Source organism: Heterodontus francisci, chromosome 1 (assembly GCF_036365525.1).
Source record: "Heterodontus francisci isolate sHetFra1 chromosome 1, sHetFra1.hap1, whole genome shotgun sequence".
NCBI lineage: Eukaryota > Metazoa > Chordata > Chondrichthyes > Heterodontiformes > Heterodontidae > Heterodontus > Heterodontus francisci.
Window position 1 is genome coordinate 185,791,919 of NC_090371.1, and position 16,218 is coordinate 185,808,136.

The following is a 16,218-nucleotide window of genomic DNA, read 5'->3' on the forward strand; positions in this document are numbered from 1 at the left end:
GGAGCCGTCCACCGACTGAAAAGTCGGTGGCAAACTCGCTTCCGCATGGCCTGGGGATCCGACCAACATTTTGCAGTTCCCCGGCTTTTAACTGTTCAGAGGCAGGACTTCCACCCGCTTGAGGCAGGAAGTCTCGCCTAATGTAGCTGCCAGCCAATCAGCGGGCTGGCAGCTCTTAGTCCCAACAGCACTACCAGGAGTGGTGGCCACTGCTAGGACTGCAGCCGAGCTTCGTGAAAAAGATGTCGGGGAGCCTGGAGAACAAAGGTAAGTTTTTGTTGCCATGCTGGGGGTGATCGGTCAGACCCCAGCGAGGCAAACATGGTCAAATGCGGGGAAAGGGCGGGGTGTGGGGGGGGGGGGCAGCGTATTGGATGTTGGAGGTGGTTGGGGCAGCAGGAGCGGCCCACCGTTGGGCACAGGGTGCCCGATCATGAGGGCCCCCAGGCCGTCAGAGGGCCGCCTTCTTTTGTCAGGCGGCTTCTCTCGCACCTGGGCTTCCCGACCAGCCATGGGTAAAATCCCTGTGCTGGCGGGCGGAGGTCCTTAAGTGGCCTTTAAGTGGCCACTTAAGGGCCTTGATTGACCTGGGGCAGGTGGGCCGTTTCTTGCCGTCGCCGCCCTGCATAAAGTGGCGGCGGAGGTGGCAATGGATCAGGAAGGGCATCCCCGAGCCTCCCGCTCCATTTTACGCCCGCCCCACCCCCACCATCCCGTTCTTTGCGGGGGGCGGGGGGGCGTAAAATTCTGGCGCAAGTCAATTTTTATAACTATTCGGTTCTAGTCCACAATTTTTTTATTGTCACATTTCTCGTACGTGTGACACACAGTAGAGGTCCCATTATATTACTGGGTGTATTCTATAGGCCACCAACTAGTGGTAAAGATATAGAAAAGAAAGAAAGACTTGAATTTATATAGCTCTTTTCACAACTACTGGATGCCTCAAAATGCATTACAGCCAATGAAGTATTTGTTAAGTGTAGTTGCTGTTGTAATATAGGAAACATGGCAGCAAATCTTGCGCACAGCAAACACCTGCAAACAGCAATGTAACAATGACCAGATAATCTGTTCTTTTGTGATGTTGATCCAGGGATGAATATTGGCCAGGAAATCTGAGATAACTTCCTTGACCTTCTTCAAAACAGTACCGTGGGATCTTCCACATCCACCTAAGCAGGCAGATGGGGCCTTGCTTTAATATCTCATCCAAACGACAGCACCTCCAATAGCCTCAGTACTGTACTGGAGTGTCAACTTTAATATGTGTGCTCAAGCCCTGGAGTGGGACTTAAACACAGAACCCTGTGACTCAAAGGTAGGAGTGCTACCAACTGAGCCATGGCTGATATGCCAGAGGAGCAAATTTGCAAGAAAATTAAAGAGAGGTTCAAAAACTATAGAGCAGTGATAATGGTACACTTTAATTATCCCAATATAGACTGGGATAGTAATAGTAGACTAAAGTTTCTGAAGTGTGTTCAGGAAAATATTTCCAGCCCAAGGAGGAAGGAAGCATTTCTGGATCTGGTTCTAGGGAATGAGTTGAGTCAAGTAGGTCAAGTGTCAGGAGCATTTAGGAAACAGTGATCATAGTATTATAAGGTTTAGGTTAGCTATAGAAAAGGACAAGGAGCCATCTAGAGTAAAATTTTTAATTGGAGTAGGACCAATTTCAGTGGGACGAGAACAGATCTGACTCAGGTAAATTGGGATGAAAGACTGGCAGGAAAATCTGTAATTGAACAATGGACTGTCTTTAAAGAGGAGATGGTTCAGGTACAGTCAAGGTATATTTCCATGAAGGGGAAAGGTAGGGCAAGCAAAGCCAGAGCTCCCTGGGTGACAGAAGAGGAGAATAAGATGAAGCAGAAAAAGTGGGCAGATGTCAGGTTGATAATACAAGTGAGAACCAGGCTGAATATAAAATAGTTAGAGGGGAAGTGAAAAAGAAAGTGAGAGACAAAGAGAGAATATGAGAAGAGACCACCAGCTAACATAAATGGGAAATCTGTAGGCTTATAAATAGTAAAAGAGTAGTAAGAGGAGAGGTAGGGACAATTATTCATGAAGGCAGAGGGCATGGCTGAGGTACTAAATGATACTTAGCATCTGTCTTTACCAAGAAAGAAGATGCTGCCAAAGTCATAGTGAACGAAGAGGTAGTTGAGATTTTGGATAGACTAAAAATTGATAAAGAGCAGGTATTGGAAAGGCTAGCTGTATTTAAAGTTGCTAAGTCACCAGGACCAGATGGGATGCATTCAAGCATACCCAGGGAAGTAAGGGCAAAATTGTAAAGGTACAGACCATAAACTTCCAATCCTCCTTAAATACAGAGGTGATTACAGAGGACTGGAGAATTGCAAATGCTACACCCATGTTCAAAAAAAGGTATAAGGATAAGCCTAGAAACTAGAGGCCAATCAGTTTAAGCTTTAGAAACAATGGGCTAGATTTTGTCCTAAGGGCCAAGGTTACGGCGGTGGCAACGGAAGCAGGTGTGGTTTCTGTTTGGTCGTAAAGTGGCCGGTCACACGCGATCTCACAGTGGCCGGGCAATTAAGGATCGAGAGGCATGGGGGCTGCCCAATCCCGGGCCTGAGGCAGGAAGTCAGTTGGCAAGGTCAGCATCACCAGGTGCTGGCACCATATTTAAAGGGCTGCCAGCCCTGCATTTGTTGCTGCCTGAACAAAGATCTTTATCCTGCTGCTGCTGCTGCTCCCTTGACTGAAGATTCAAGCCAACCAAGGAGCTGACCAGAAGGCTACAGCAACAATGGCAAAGGAAGACCCTGGGTTGCCCCAAGGTTCAGCGATGCCTCCCTGCAGGTTCTCCTCCAGGCTGCAAAGGCAAGACAGGAGGTCCTCTTCCCCAGGAATGGGAGTAGATGAGTGCCCTGCCTGACCAAGCAAGCTTAGATGGAGATCACAGAAGAGATCAGAAGCCTTGGGGTCACCCCTGAACCTGGGTTCATTGCCACAAGCATGTCAATGACCTCATTTCATCTGCTAAGGTGAATACTCTATACCTCTTTTCCCTTTGGAGCTTGCATGTGGCAACACAAGAGGGTGCACTTGGTGGAGAGGGAGTGACCACCTAGTCCCTGGCAAGGGGGTTAGGCAGTAGCATATCGTGTCAGAGGCATGGCTGTGTCTCAGTGAAAGGCACCCATCTGTCTTTGCTACGCCCACAAGGTCCTTCGAGAGTGACCATATGCAGGTGGCATTCGTGTGCCCCATCATGGCCCGCTGGGCCCTCAGCTGTATAGGTGCTGTGCTTGTCTCTATAGGGAAACTAACAGTCTTTCTTCTTGTGCTTGCAGGAGAAGACGGCAGCAACACTAAAGACAGGGTCCTGTACCTCCACATCCTCAGCCCCATTAGGAGGAGGCCTAGGGGTTAGCAAGCCACCAGGACAGCCGTGTAATAGCTGATGGAGAGACAGGAGTGCTAACCCAAGAGGGTGAGACAATGAGTGCAAGTGCACAAGGGTGCATCTGACACACTCAAGGCATAGTGCTCATGTGACCAATGCTGGACACATGGAGCTCCACAGCAAGCATGGGTGGGGTGAGGAGATGGGAAGCCCTTAACTTTTAAATGTTCATGTTCTTTCATGCAGGTCAGGGTCAAGCCGAGGCACATGAGCTCGAGAAACCAAGGGCCAGCCGGCCACCCCTGAGAAGAAGGAGGGTTCCTAAGAGTGTGCAGAGTCATATCATTCCCCCTCACCTTTCACCAATGCAGATACTCTCAGTGGGTATACATTCACAAATAGATTCAGGGTCACAGCCTGGTAAGCACATCACAGAAATGCTCAAGCAGCTGACAGAGGCTGTGACAGCCCAGGCCATTGACAGTTGGAGGACTGTGGGAGGCCAGGCCCAGGTGATGACATGCCTCTGGAGTCGGCCGTAACATGGCAACTGCTGCAGCAACAGTGCAAGGTGAGGAAACATCTGGCAGATCTGTCAGAGGCTATGCTCATCCATGCACAGACAATGGAGGAGTCCATCCAGGCCATGAGTGCTGCCATGTTTCTGGCGTGTGTGTGCATGCTTCCACTATCAAGAGACTGGCGACCCTCATAGACAGCCCAATCCAGCAGACCACTCAGTGGATGCCGGAGATGTGCATAAACCTGCAGCTAAAGGATGGCTGCCAGGGTCACCAGAAGCCATGGGGCTGCACTATGAGCAGCCTGCCTCCATCTCAGCTAGAGGTGCAGGGGTCGCAGCTTGTGGGAACACACATTCGAGAGTTAACAAGAGCATCTTGCTACACTTGGTGTTCACAGGTATAATGCATTCCTAAGTTATGAACATGCCCAGTGCATTAAGGTGTCATTAATATGTGATTTGGCCATCTTGGTGTCTCTGTTCATTTACAAGTTCCTCTCAATACATAGCAGATTTTGGCAACAAAATAGGATTCAAATGTAAAACATTTTGCAGCAAACGGCAGAAGAGACGGTGATGAACAAAATAAGCTAGCTCCTAGTGACCTACCTGCTAGGATGGCTAAGATTTTCAACTAGATTGTTTTGAGCCTCATTGTTTCTGAAAAACTGTGGCTGCGCTCAGTTGAATGGATTCTGCAGGGTCCTAGTGCCCATTTAGTTCAACTATCAACGACATTGGATTTAGGGAGTTTGTTCTGATTAGACTGACACAGCTTCCTTTCTGTATCATTCTTACAGACAGCCATAGTAAAGTGTTTACTGGGTCGCTGTTACATATGAAAATGGGACAAAATGGCTATGGCCACGGGATACATCAGAAGGCTAGGAATGTATATTAAAGCTCAAGAACCATTCAGTTCATACATTGAAAGAATGGACATGTTCTTCAGAGCCAATAATATGTTACAACTCAAAGGTGAAAGTGAATAGGTCCAGACTCAGAATAAGGCAATTCTTGAGTGGAAGAAAGCAATTTTGCTAATGGAGTTTGGTCTGGAGGTGTATGGCACACAAACAAACCTTCTTGCTTCCAACAAGGCAAAAGATGTGCCATTCAAAATAATTACCACTAAGTTGCAGGAACATTTCAACCCTAAGCCACTAATGATAGCAAAAAGCTACAAATTTGAAAGCAGAGAAGTAGCAAAACAGTTGGTGAGTACATTGAGGTACTGAAGAACTTATCAATACATTGTAACTTTGGTACATTCTTAGGCCGTGCATCACGAGAGAGATTCTTGTGTGGATTAGTGGATGAAAAAATCCAGTCGAAGTTACTAAACACACAAAACTTGCATTTGAGCTAATGCGTAAGATTGCTTCTGCCATGGAGATGGCATGAAAGAATGCTCAGGAATTCATGACTAGCACAGCTTCTGCCAAGTCTAAAGCGAGGAGACCTGATCAGAAGAGTCCTGTTGATAAAAGTTCAGTGGCTTGTTATCGCTGTAATGGCAACCACACAGCACAAGCGAATCAGTGCAGAAATGCCAAATGCTTTTATTGCCAAAAGATAGGAGATATTACAACTGCTTGCTGAACAAAGGCCAAAGCAGAAAAGAGAACTCTTTCGAGCAGTAATGGAATGCAGCGACGTCAGAAGGGTGGAGTTCACAATATGAAGTGAATCCAGAGTGTTTAAGCGAAGAGGAGCTAGGGTTGTACGCGATGTATGCCACTAGCAATCACTCAAAGGACAGAAACTTTTGCACAAAGTAAACCAACAGTACATCAACATACACATCAATACAGATTGCTCAATTATGAGTAGAGACACGTATGAGAGCAAATTCAGGACATACCTCTAACTGAGAGCACAGTTCAGTTGAAAACCTACTCTAATGAGGTATTAGAAATATGTGGACAAATTGACTGCAACATCTCCCAAGTTACCCATTGTTGTCGGGACCTATGCCAACAAACCAACATAAATAGGAAAAGATTGGCTTTGTAAGCTGAAGTTAGACTGGAAGCATATGTTTTCCAAGTTGAGATGACCAAGAAGCTTGAGCATTAAGCTTTTACCCAACAAAAACTGGTGAAATGTTACAGGAACATTTTCAAGGATAGTTATGAAGACATAATCGATGTGAAAGCACACATCTGATCAGGCCTGATGCAAAACCAGTATATTGCAAGGCTAGGCCAGTTCGTTATGATCTCAAAACTCAGGCTGAAGAGGAACTAAAGAAGCTAGAGAGAAATGATGTGCTATTGAAAACTGATCACAGTAATTGGGCAACTCCAATGTAGTAATGCCCAAGTCAGACAAAAGCATGAGACAATGTGGGAACTACAAAGTCACAATCAACCAGGCAGTGGATGAAGAGCAATATCCACTACCAACCACTTAAGATTTGTATGCAGAGTTAGCGGGATCCAAGATATTCACAAATTTGGATTTGTCCCATGCTTATGCACAGCTCAAGATAAACAGCAGTATCTCACTGTAAACACCCTCATGGGGTTGTGCTCCTACACGAAGGTGTGAAGTCTTCTCCAAAAATCTTTGAAGCTATAATGGATAAGATTTTGCATGGAGTGTCACATTGCCTGTGTAAAGAGGATGATGTGTTGATTGCGACTGCAAGAGAGGAAGAGAATCTTCAAGTGCTGGATGAAGTGTTAAAAAGACTTAATAATCACAATGTGAAGTTGAAAAGGAGCCGGTGTGTTTTTGTGCAATCTGAGGTGTGGGTATTTGGCTTGAAAATCAAGGAAAGGGGAATACAGCCACTGAGAGATAAGATAGAGGCAATAGTCAATTCCCCAAAGCCAAAAGATGTGTCTGAGCTTAGCTCTTTTCTGTCTGAGCTTGCAACAATGTTAGCTCCACTACATGAGTTGTTGAAGAAAGATGTGAAATGGGAATGGTCTAAAGCACAAGATGCTTCTGATGCATGTAAGAGAAGTTTGACCAGTGATGCATTACTTGTTCATTATGACACAAATCATGATCTGAAGCTGGTATGTGATGCTTCAAAATATGGAGTTGGAGCAATGATCAGTCATGTCATGGATAATGGTCAAGAGAAACCCACAGCATTTGTGTCATGTACCCTGACCAAGAGTGAATGTAACTATGCACAGATAGAAAAGGAAGTGCTTGGAATCATCTTTGGAATCAAAACATTTCACCAGTTTTTGTTGGGTTGAAACTTGACACTAGTTACAGATCATAAACCCCAAATAGCTATTCTGGGTCCAAAGTCTGTAATACCAACAAAGGGAGCATCAAGTCTGCAGCAGTGGGCTGTACTTCTCTCACTATGCAACTATAATATTGAATATCGCAATTCAAAGGAGAATGCTATGGCTGACACACTGTTGCGCTTGTCGCATGAAGATTCAAAAATAGGCTGTGAAAATGCAATCTCACAATAGGAGTTGTGGATGACTGTACTCCAGTCACTTTCCAATCACTGCAACTGAAACCGAAGGTGAAACTCAGAACGACCTACTTATAAAAGAGTCTATGAACAGACTTTGAATGGTTGGACAGAGATTGACTGGTGTGCAGACATGGAACTGAAGCCATTCCACAATCGATGTCTTAAGTTGCCGTGTGAACAGGGATGCATTAAATGGGGTCACAGAGTGTTAGTACCTAGTTCTTTAAGAGACAAGATTCTGGCAAAACTTCATACTGAACACAAGCGTTTAGTTAGCATGAAATCCATAGCCATATGTTTTGTTTATTGGCCTGATCTAGACAGTGATCTAGACAGTGATCTAGAATCATTGGTCAGAAAATGTATCAAAATGCAGCCAAAAACATCTTTAAAACTATGGCCATGGTCGACCTGACCATTTTGAAATATCCATGATCCCAGCGAGGGCGACAGCAGGATTGATTAAAGGCAAAACTTTATTGAAATTTTTCTGAAATGACAAAAGGGTCACAAGAATTGGCTTTGTATTAGCACATCCCAAGCCCCCCTTGCACGTACCTCATTGTGCTTTGCCTGTGCTTCAAGAGGTCCTCATCTTGCATCTCATGGTTATCTAGCTCCTCCACATCCTCATTTTTGGGCGGCACAGTGGCGCAGTGGTTAGCACTGCAGCCTCACAGCTCCAGGGACCCGGGTTCGATTCCGGGTACTGCCTGTGTGGAGTTTGCAAGTTCTCCCTGTGTCTGCGTGGGTTTTCTCTGGGTGCTCTGGTTTCCTCCCACAAGCCAAAAGACTTGCAGGTTGATAGGTAAATTGGCCATTATAAATTGTCACTAGTATAGGTAGGTGGTAGGGAAATATAGGGACAGGTGGGGATGTTTGGTAGGAATATGGGATTAGTGTAGGATTAGTATAAATGGGTGGTTGATGTTCGGCACAGACTCGGTGGGCCGAAGGGCCTGTTTCAGTGCTGTATCTCTAATCTCTAATCTGCAATGTCCTCTTTGTTCAACGCCTCCCTCCCTGCACTGCTAGGTTGTGTAGTACGCAGCAGAACACTAAAATACACAAGATCGTCGCTGGGGTAGACTGAAGGGCTCTACTGAAGGTGAGGAAAACTGTGGCACCTGGGACAGCTGAAGTTCATAGGCATCATGGCTGCTTCCCGGGAATTGTGCACACACCTGAAGGATCTGCTTTCAGTGGCTGCAGACCCGTTGGACATTGATGGAATGGAAGCCCTTTCTGTTGATAAAGGCCACTTGTTGGTCTATGGGAGCTTTTATGGTCACATGCAGGCAGTCAATTCCACCTTGCACCTGGAAGAATCCAGCAATGGCTCTGAATCAAATGGACCTCTCCACCTGACTTTCCGAATTGGTGCAGTAGCCCACATAGTCGCTGGCCCTTTTGAACATGGCATTCTTGAACCTTCTTGATGCACCAATGGAAAGCAGACTGGGAGATCACACACATGTCCTCAATGGATCCCTGAAAAGATCCAGAGGCAGAGAAGTGATAGCCACGGTGATCCTCAGCGCCACTGGCATTGGTGTCCACCTAATTCCATGGATCTCAGCTCATTCTGCAGAATGGTGCAGAGATCAGTGATGGCCTCCCTGGAGAGCTGCAGTCTTCGTTGACACTGCTGCTCGGACATTTGGAGAAAGTGCAGCCTTGGGCAGTACACTCTCTCCTGGGGGATAGCCTCGTCTGTGCGCAGGTGCCTGTTGGCGTGCCCCTCAGCATTGTTCTCCAGTGTGCCCACCACAAGACTGACCCTCCAATTGGTCCTGAGGTTGGTCATGTGCCCCTGCCAGTGCCTGGAATTTCCTCCCTGAGTTACGCTTCCTCTTCAACATGGGTACTGAGGCTAGGTTCATGAGGCCCTTGGCAGGTGTCCTCTCTAACTCATAGGCTTCAATCCAGATGGCACTCCCTCACCCCCAAAGCTGTCCTTGAGTCCTTTTTCGAAGCAAATGCCACTGCTCCTATGGGATCCTGGGAACACGTCCCCTCAGTCCTGGTATCTTCTCTCCCCTTTCTGCTGACATCTGGTGGTGCCCTTTGTGCACCACTCTTTGTGCACCATATGCTGGCTTTCCTGATGGCTTCCTGAGACAACCAGCACTTAACCCCTGCTTCCTCACCACCTTGTTTCACCAGGCGAGACTCCAAAGCCCTGTGGTTCCCTTACATCATCGATAAAATTAGAAATGCACCATAAAATTGGAGTTAATTAGCCTTTCAAGTACCTTAATTGGTATCCGGCTGCCTCGATGCCAGAAGTCCACCCTCCATGGTTCCCGGTGCTGGTAAAATCTGGATGCGACGTCAAGATGTCGGACTCCCAGTCAAATGCAGTCTACTCCCATTTTACAGCCCTCCCAACACACTGTCCCTCCCCCCCACCAACCCCCCGCCTCCAAACTCGCTTGGTAAAATTCCAGCCAATAATCAGGGAAGAAATTAACAGTCACTTGGACATGTGTGGATTAATTAAGGAAAGCCAGCATGAATTTGTCTAAAGCAAATTGTTTTTAACTAACTTGCTTGAGTATTTTAATCAGGTAACAGAGAAGGTTGATTGAGATCATACAGTTGATGCAGTGTGCATGGTCTTCCAAAAGGCATTTGATAAAGTGCCATATAATAGGCATCAGCAAAATTGAAGCCATTGGAAGAAAAGGGAAAGTGGGAGCATGGATATGAAGTTAGCAGAGTGACAGGAAACAAAGAGTAGTGGTCAACAGTTGCTTTTCAGACTGGAGGACAGTAAAAGTAGTGTTCCTCACAGTCAGTGCTAGGATCACTGCTTTTATTATTGATATATATTAATGACTTAGACTTGGATGTACAGGACACAATTTCAAAATTTGCAGATGACACAAAACTTGGAAACATTGAAAACTGTAAGGAGGATAGTGATGGACTTCAAGAACTCAGAGACAGGCTGGTGGAATAGGCGGACTCATGGCAGATGCAATTTAGTGCAGAGAAGTACAAAGGGATACATGTTGGCAGGAACAATGAAGGGAGGCAATATAAACTTAAGAGTACAATTCTAAAGTGGGTGCAGGAACAGAGAGACTTGGCAGTATGTGTACACAAATTGTTGAAGGTGACAGAGCAGGTTGAGAAAGTGGTTAAAAAGGCATACTTGATCCTGAGCTTTATAAATAGAGGCATAGAATACAAAAGCAAGGAAGTTACGATGAACCTTTATAAAACACTGTTTGGCCTCAACTAGAGGATTGAGTCCAATTCTGTACATTGCACTTTAGGAAGGATGTGAAGGCTTTAAAGGAGGTGCAGAAAAGATTTACGAGAATGCTTCTGGGTATGAGGGATTTCAGTTATGTGGATAGACTGGAGAAGCTGGGCTTTTTTTTAATTCATTCATGGGATGTGGGCGTCGCTGGCCAATCCAGCATTTATTGCCCATCCCTAATTGCCCTTGAGAAGGCGGTGCTGAGCTGCCTTCTTGAACTGCCGCAGTCCATGTGTGTTAGGTACACCCACAGTGCTATAGACTTTGTAGCGGTTAGATACAACTCAGTGGCTTGCTGGGCCATTTCAGAGGGCATGTAAGAGTCAACCACATTGCTGTGGGTCTGGAGTCACATGTAGGCCAGACCAGGTAAGGACAGCAGATTTCCTTCCCTAAAGGACATTAGTGAACTAGATGGGTTTTTACCAACAATCGATAATGGTTTCATGGCCATCATTAGACTAGCTTTTTAAATTCCAGATTTATTAATTGAATTCAAATTCCACCTTCTGCTGTGGTGGGATTGGAACCCATGTTCACTGGGTTATTAGTCCAGTGACAATACCACTACGCCACCACCTCCCCTTAGAGAAGAGGAGGTTGAGAGGAGATTAAGTGGAGGTGTTCAAAATCATGAGTGGGTCAAGATTCGTAGATAGAGAGAAACTGTTTCCATTAGCGGAAGGGTCGAGAACCAGAGGACACAAATTAAAGTGATTGGTAAAAGAGCGAAAGGTGGCATGAGGGAAAGCTTTCTTTACGCAGCGAGTGGTTATGATCTGGAGAGCACTGCCTGAATGGGTAGTCGAGGCGGATTCAAACATCGCTTTGAGGGAAATTGGATATGCACCCGAAGTGAAAAAATTTGCAGGGCTACGGGGAAAAAATGGGGGAGTGGGACGAACTGTGTCGCACTTTCATACAGCCAACATGGACATGACAGGCCGAATGGCCTCCTTCTGTGCTGTAACCATTCTCTGATTCGATGTTCTTGCAATTTTGACCTGGGAGCATGACCAATTTTGTGGGCAGGGCCTGATCCAGCAAATTGAATTTTGAACTAGCATAAAAGATTGTGGAAAGCATGAGCCTAGGTGGTTTTGGGCATAACTCACTTCTCTTCAAGATTTGCTGGTTCAGGTGATTCTGCCCTGATTGCACTAGTGTTACTAATGTAAATGAGTGGAAATTATACCCCTTCCAAATTATAGCAAAGGTCAAAATTAAGCAGTTAGTGACTGTAGTGGCCAGTTTGCAGAATCTGTCTCTCTAGCTTATGCATAGCTTTTACAGCAATTCTCGCAACTGACCCTGCATGAAATCTTCATTGGTTGAAAAAACTCAATTCTGGACATCAATTCAAAATGATTCTAGGTCTCTATTTTTCTGCTTGCTATCGTGACATGAAACTGACTTTGCAAATAAAAGCTTTCAAATAAAAGTTTGTTACTTTGACTGACCATTTCGAATCACTGAACCGCAGTGAACATTATTTTCAAGAAAATGCATTGTTCGACAATCCCTCAAATTAGACGGTCTTGTGACTGCGGGCACTTTTCCATTGAACTGGTACCTCATTTTCTCTGTACATTGAATTCCTCGAATTTGCGGGAGCTCTTCATCTGCCATCCAGACCAATGCAGACATAATTGGAATAGATGGTGCAAATTCCACTGCTAAATATCACACACTTAAAAACATGTCTGCTACCGAACCAACCACTCCATCTTGCATCCAACTCATCCTCCTGATTTTTTTTTCTTTAAAACTTATCTCGTCAGCTGATTCAGTACCAATAGCAGAAATTAAATATGGAAATAAATTTGGGGGAAAAAAATTAATGAATACCTTCATATGCACAAACAAAATACTCATAATGTTCTTGATTATTTTCCACATTTTATTGTTACTTTATACTTCTGCTAGGGCACAACATCTATAATAAGTGTGTAAAAGATATAGTGCAGAAATCTGAAGCTGTTAGGGGAATTGTGTGGAATTTTCTACCTGTTAGTTTGTCAAACTGTCCGTATAGTCGAAGCAGGGCAACAGATGATAGGTTCAAAAGCACATTCAAACATCTAACATTGTTTATACATAAACAAGGCTGATGGGACATATTTCACTACTTATTATTGCCTAATAATGGAAAATCAGTGCTTTGATTTTCTTGAAAAGTGCTTAGCACTATAAGAAGAATGCCACTCCGTCTATTCACGTTAACTTAATTAGCACATTCAAATTTTCTGCCGGAAATTGAATTTATCCATGCAACCCTGCAAGCAAGTCCCACTTATTCTTTTCAACATCAAGGACTTCATTATTTCTGATTTTCACTATCACTTGTAATTAGTATGGCCCCTCCTCCACATTCACAAACATCCACGCCTTGTAGATGGTTCTAGAGCAATATATGCACTTACAATTCAGTCTAAATTTACTGCTGTGACCTGATGAATAATTACAGTAAACTGTTATTTAAAAAAAAAACTTTTGCAATTACCAGACGGTATTCTTTGTGAAGAGTTCAGCTCCACTGAATGTAGCAAGACTCCTAAGATGGCTCAGTTATACTGGCTCTTTGCTGCCACCTCCTGGTAAAGATACAGTGCCCTTTCCTGTCAAAGACATCGGAAAATTATACAATAACAGCACATATACATGAAGCATATAAAAAGCTCCAAGTACTAATGTAACACATTAGCCAGATTATTCCTTTCAGAAGCTTCTGAAAAGTGAAATGAGTATACAACTGCATCCTGCACTGCATGCCAGCATTTTGCTTCTCTTCATTTTAACATCATTCCGCTGACTTACTTTGATTTTGTCCTCTCTCATAACAGCAGCTGTCGCTCTCTGTAGAGATACACAAAATGATAAACACCTGCAGCTCCTTCCTGGCCAATTCCATCACTGTCACAGCTTTGCTTGCAACCCAGTGACAAGGAAAAGATCACACAAAATCCTGAACATTGAAATGAATGAAGGCAATTTACATCATGCAGCATGTCAGCATAGCTACTGCCATGCCAAGACAAAGCACATCAGTGGTACCAACCTGAAAGAACATTCTTTAAAAATGCAGACTACATAACATGAATATTTTATCTACTGCACCTTCCTCTGGATTAAATATGTTAGAGAGGCTGAACTATAATGGAAGCTGAACAATTGAAGGCCATGCTGCAGTAAAAGAAAGAGAAATTTGAAAAAAATCAAAAGAGCTGATGGATTCTTTCTGAATTAATCCAGCTTATTCTTAATCAAAATTTCTTACATGCATTTCAAGCAGTTTGGTTTGAGTTATGCCAGCCTGAATGGTTTTCATTAAAAAAAATCCTTTTAACAACACTTAAAGCAGAAATACACTACACACTATTTTGTTGTCAGCTTATCTTTTGTTATAAATTCCAAATAACAAACCCTCTTTTTCCATAGAAATATTCAGTACTTTCATCTTCCTTTAAGCATCTGCTCATTGGGATCGCAAAGAGCTCCCTTTGTTCCAGACAGCTATCATGAAGCAGGCAGCCCTAGCAGTCACTTGCTTATCTGCATTTCATGTAAACTAAATTAAGGCTCAAGAACAAATCTTCACTGAACATGCTAGAATGTCTTTAGGCATGCAAGCTAGTTCCATTGCCACAAAAGAACAGACCTTAGTTCCTCAAATATTTCACAGCTATGCTCCATGCAGCTACCTAAACCCCATTGCCTTAGATCCACCTACCAACAATTTACAGTTAACTCCTTCCTTTAATCACCTGCTTTTGAGTCTCTCAAAGGACTGACAGTTAGGATGAAGTGAAGCATCTTTTTATACACCACACTGAGCAGCTGGTTTGAGCAACAGAGTCTCATATTAACCTTCACCCACATCACATATCGACTGGATTATAATTTAATTTTCTGTACATTACAAACCAGCAGATTTTCATGTTCATCTGCTGATCAAATTCTAAATGCATCCTATGTACAGTAATGTGTACTTAAAAAATCCTGAAGGTACATGTGCACGCTTTTACCATGCAGCTAGTGATTACAACACTGGCAACAAGACACACCTATGTCATTTGAGATTGGACAAAAATACATTATTGTAATTGTTTTTCTTAAGATGTTTAAGACATTTTCTAAAGCTCCATTAAATTTTCAATTATAACGGGTCTCAGATTTTAAAACAAAATATGCTACATTCCCTTTCTAATGGATATCTATATAAATTAGTGCAAGCTTACGCGGAGCCCACTGGATTCCGAATTTATTTAACTGGTCAGAAGTTAACAATGCTGAGGTATTCGACTGTTCTAATGAATTTAATCAATCTTGGAATCATAGGAGCTTTATTTATTTACTATCTACATTAACTTCTAGTACATAACCTAAATGTGCTATGCCATAAAAAGGGTGACATATGTGTGCTACTTGATAATAGATACAACAGGCATGCAAACAGTACTTGACACATCATCTTCCTTTAACTACACATGTAGTTTATTTTTCTTGTCCTTAGGCTGAATGATTACTTTATTCTCACAGCATTACACACCTTTCAGATTCTACTTAAAAGGACTCTTCAAATTTATTTAACAATGTAACATAAATGCAACAGACCTTTCAAATATTGAGCAGTGATTTTGATTTTTTTTTAGTTTATAAAGGATTAGAAGCATACAGAGTTACTTTTTCTCAAGACAGAGTTCATAGCTAGAAGGCGATGCAGTTCACCCTGCTGGCTTCCTACCTTCCGATTATGAGGTCTCTTGCTTATCAGAGCTTTCAGTCTAAATGGTGCCTCCAGTTATATTTAACATGGCACCTTAACCATACAGGTTTTTTCTTCCTCTCCAGTCACCACACATCCAGTGCTAACAGCTGGCAAGACCATGCATGCAGTATCTCAGCAGCATCTAACTAATGGCCCCCAGGCCAGTGAAAACTTTTACATGCTGCTTGCTGTTTGAATTCTCTTCACTGCAGGACTTTCATTTACAGTGACAGGCTGCTGCCAGACGCAACCAAACTGGACCTATCAGAGCCTCTCTATGCAAAACTCAATTCCTCACCATTATAAGCAATCCAACATAATAACATCTCCTCCAGCCTTTGTATTAAATGGACAGTTTCATTCTGAAGCTTTAATAAGACTATTGTCAAGGCCATTTACAACATTAACCCTCTGGGTACCAAAAGACTTGCATGACTTTCCAAATATTCTTCGCTTCTCTTTCTTATGTCCGCATACATTACCTTGCTAATAATTAATTTGAGGAACATAGTGTAGAAAAAAATTAGATGCAAAGATCAAACATAGCAGCACTAAAAAAAATCAGGAGTGAACTATTCTTACAAATGCACTCGGAATACAATTCCAGTTTTGCTATTTTCTTCAACTGGAATGTATCCTCAATCCTCACACAAACATCATTGACTTAACCTTTCAATTACTGTGTTCTTCCAAATTCTCATCATACTACCTTCCTTAACACAATGTAATCATGTAAAAGCTTTTTCAACAAAATCACGTTCTAGTTTTTTCACATTTTGTTCAAATTTGAGCAATATTTATGCTTGAATGGAATTCTTTC

At 43.4% G+C, this 16,218-nt stretch overlaps 1 protein-coding gene across 1 annotated transcript in view; it reads right to left on the bottom strand.

The window, feature by feature from the left end:
* The window catches only part of ndst3 (N-deacetylase/N-sulfotransferase (heparan glucosaminyl) 3), a 949,017-nt gene extending 933,453 nt beyond the window's left edge, over positions 1-15,564 (bottom strand). Inside the window, exons 1-2 of the mRNA XM_068039449.1 lie at positions 15,375-15,564; positions 13,134-13,248 (exon numbers count right to left, since the gene is read on the bottom strand). The gene's annotated coding sequence lies outside the window, so the exon portion shown is untranslated. The remainder of the gene's footprint in view (positions 1-13,133; positions 13,249-15,374) is intronic.
* Between the last annotated feature and the right edge of the window lie 654 nt (positions 15,565-16,218).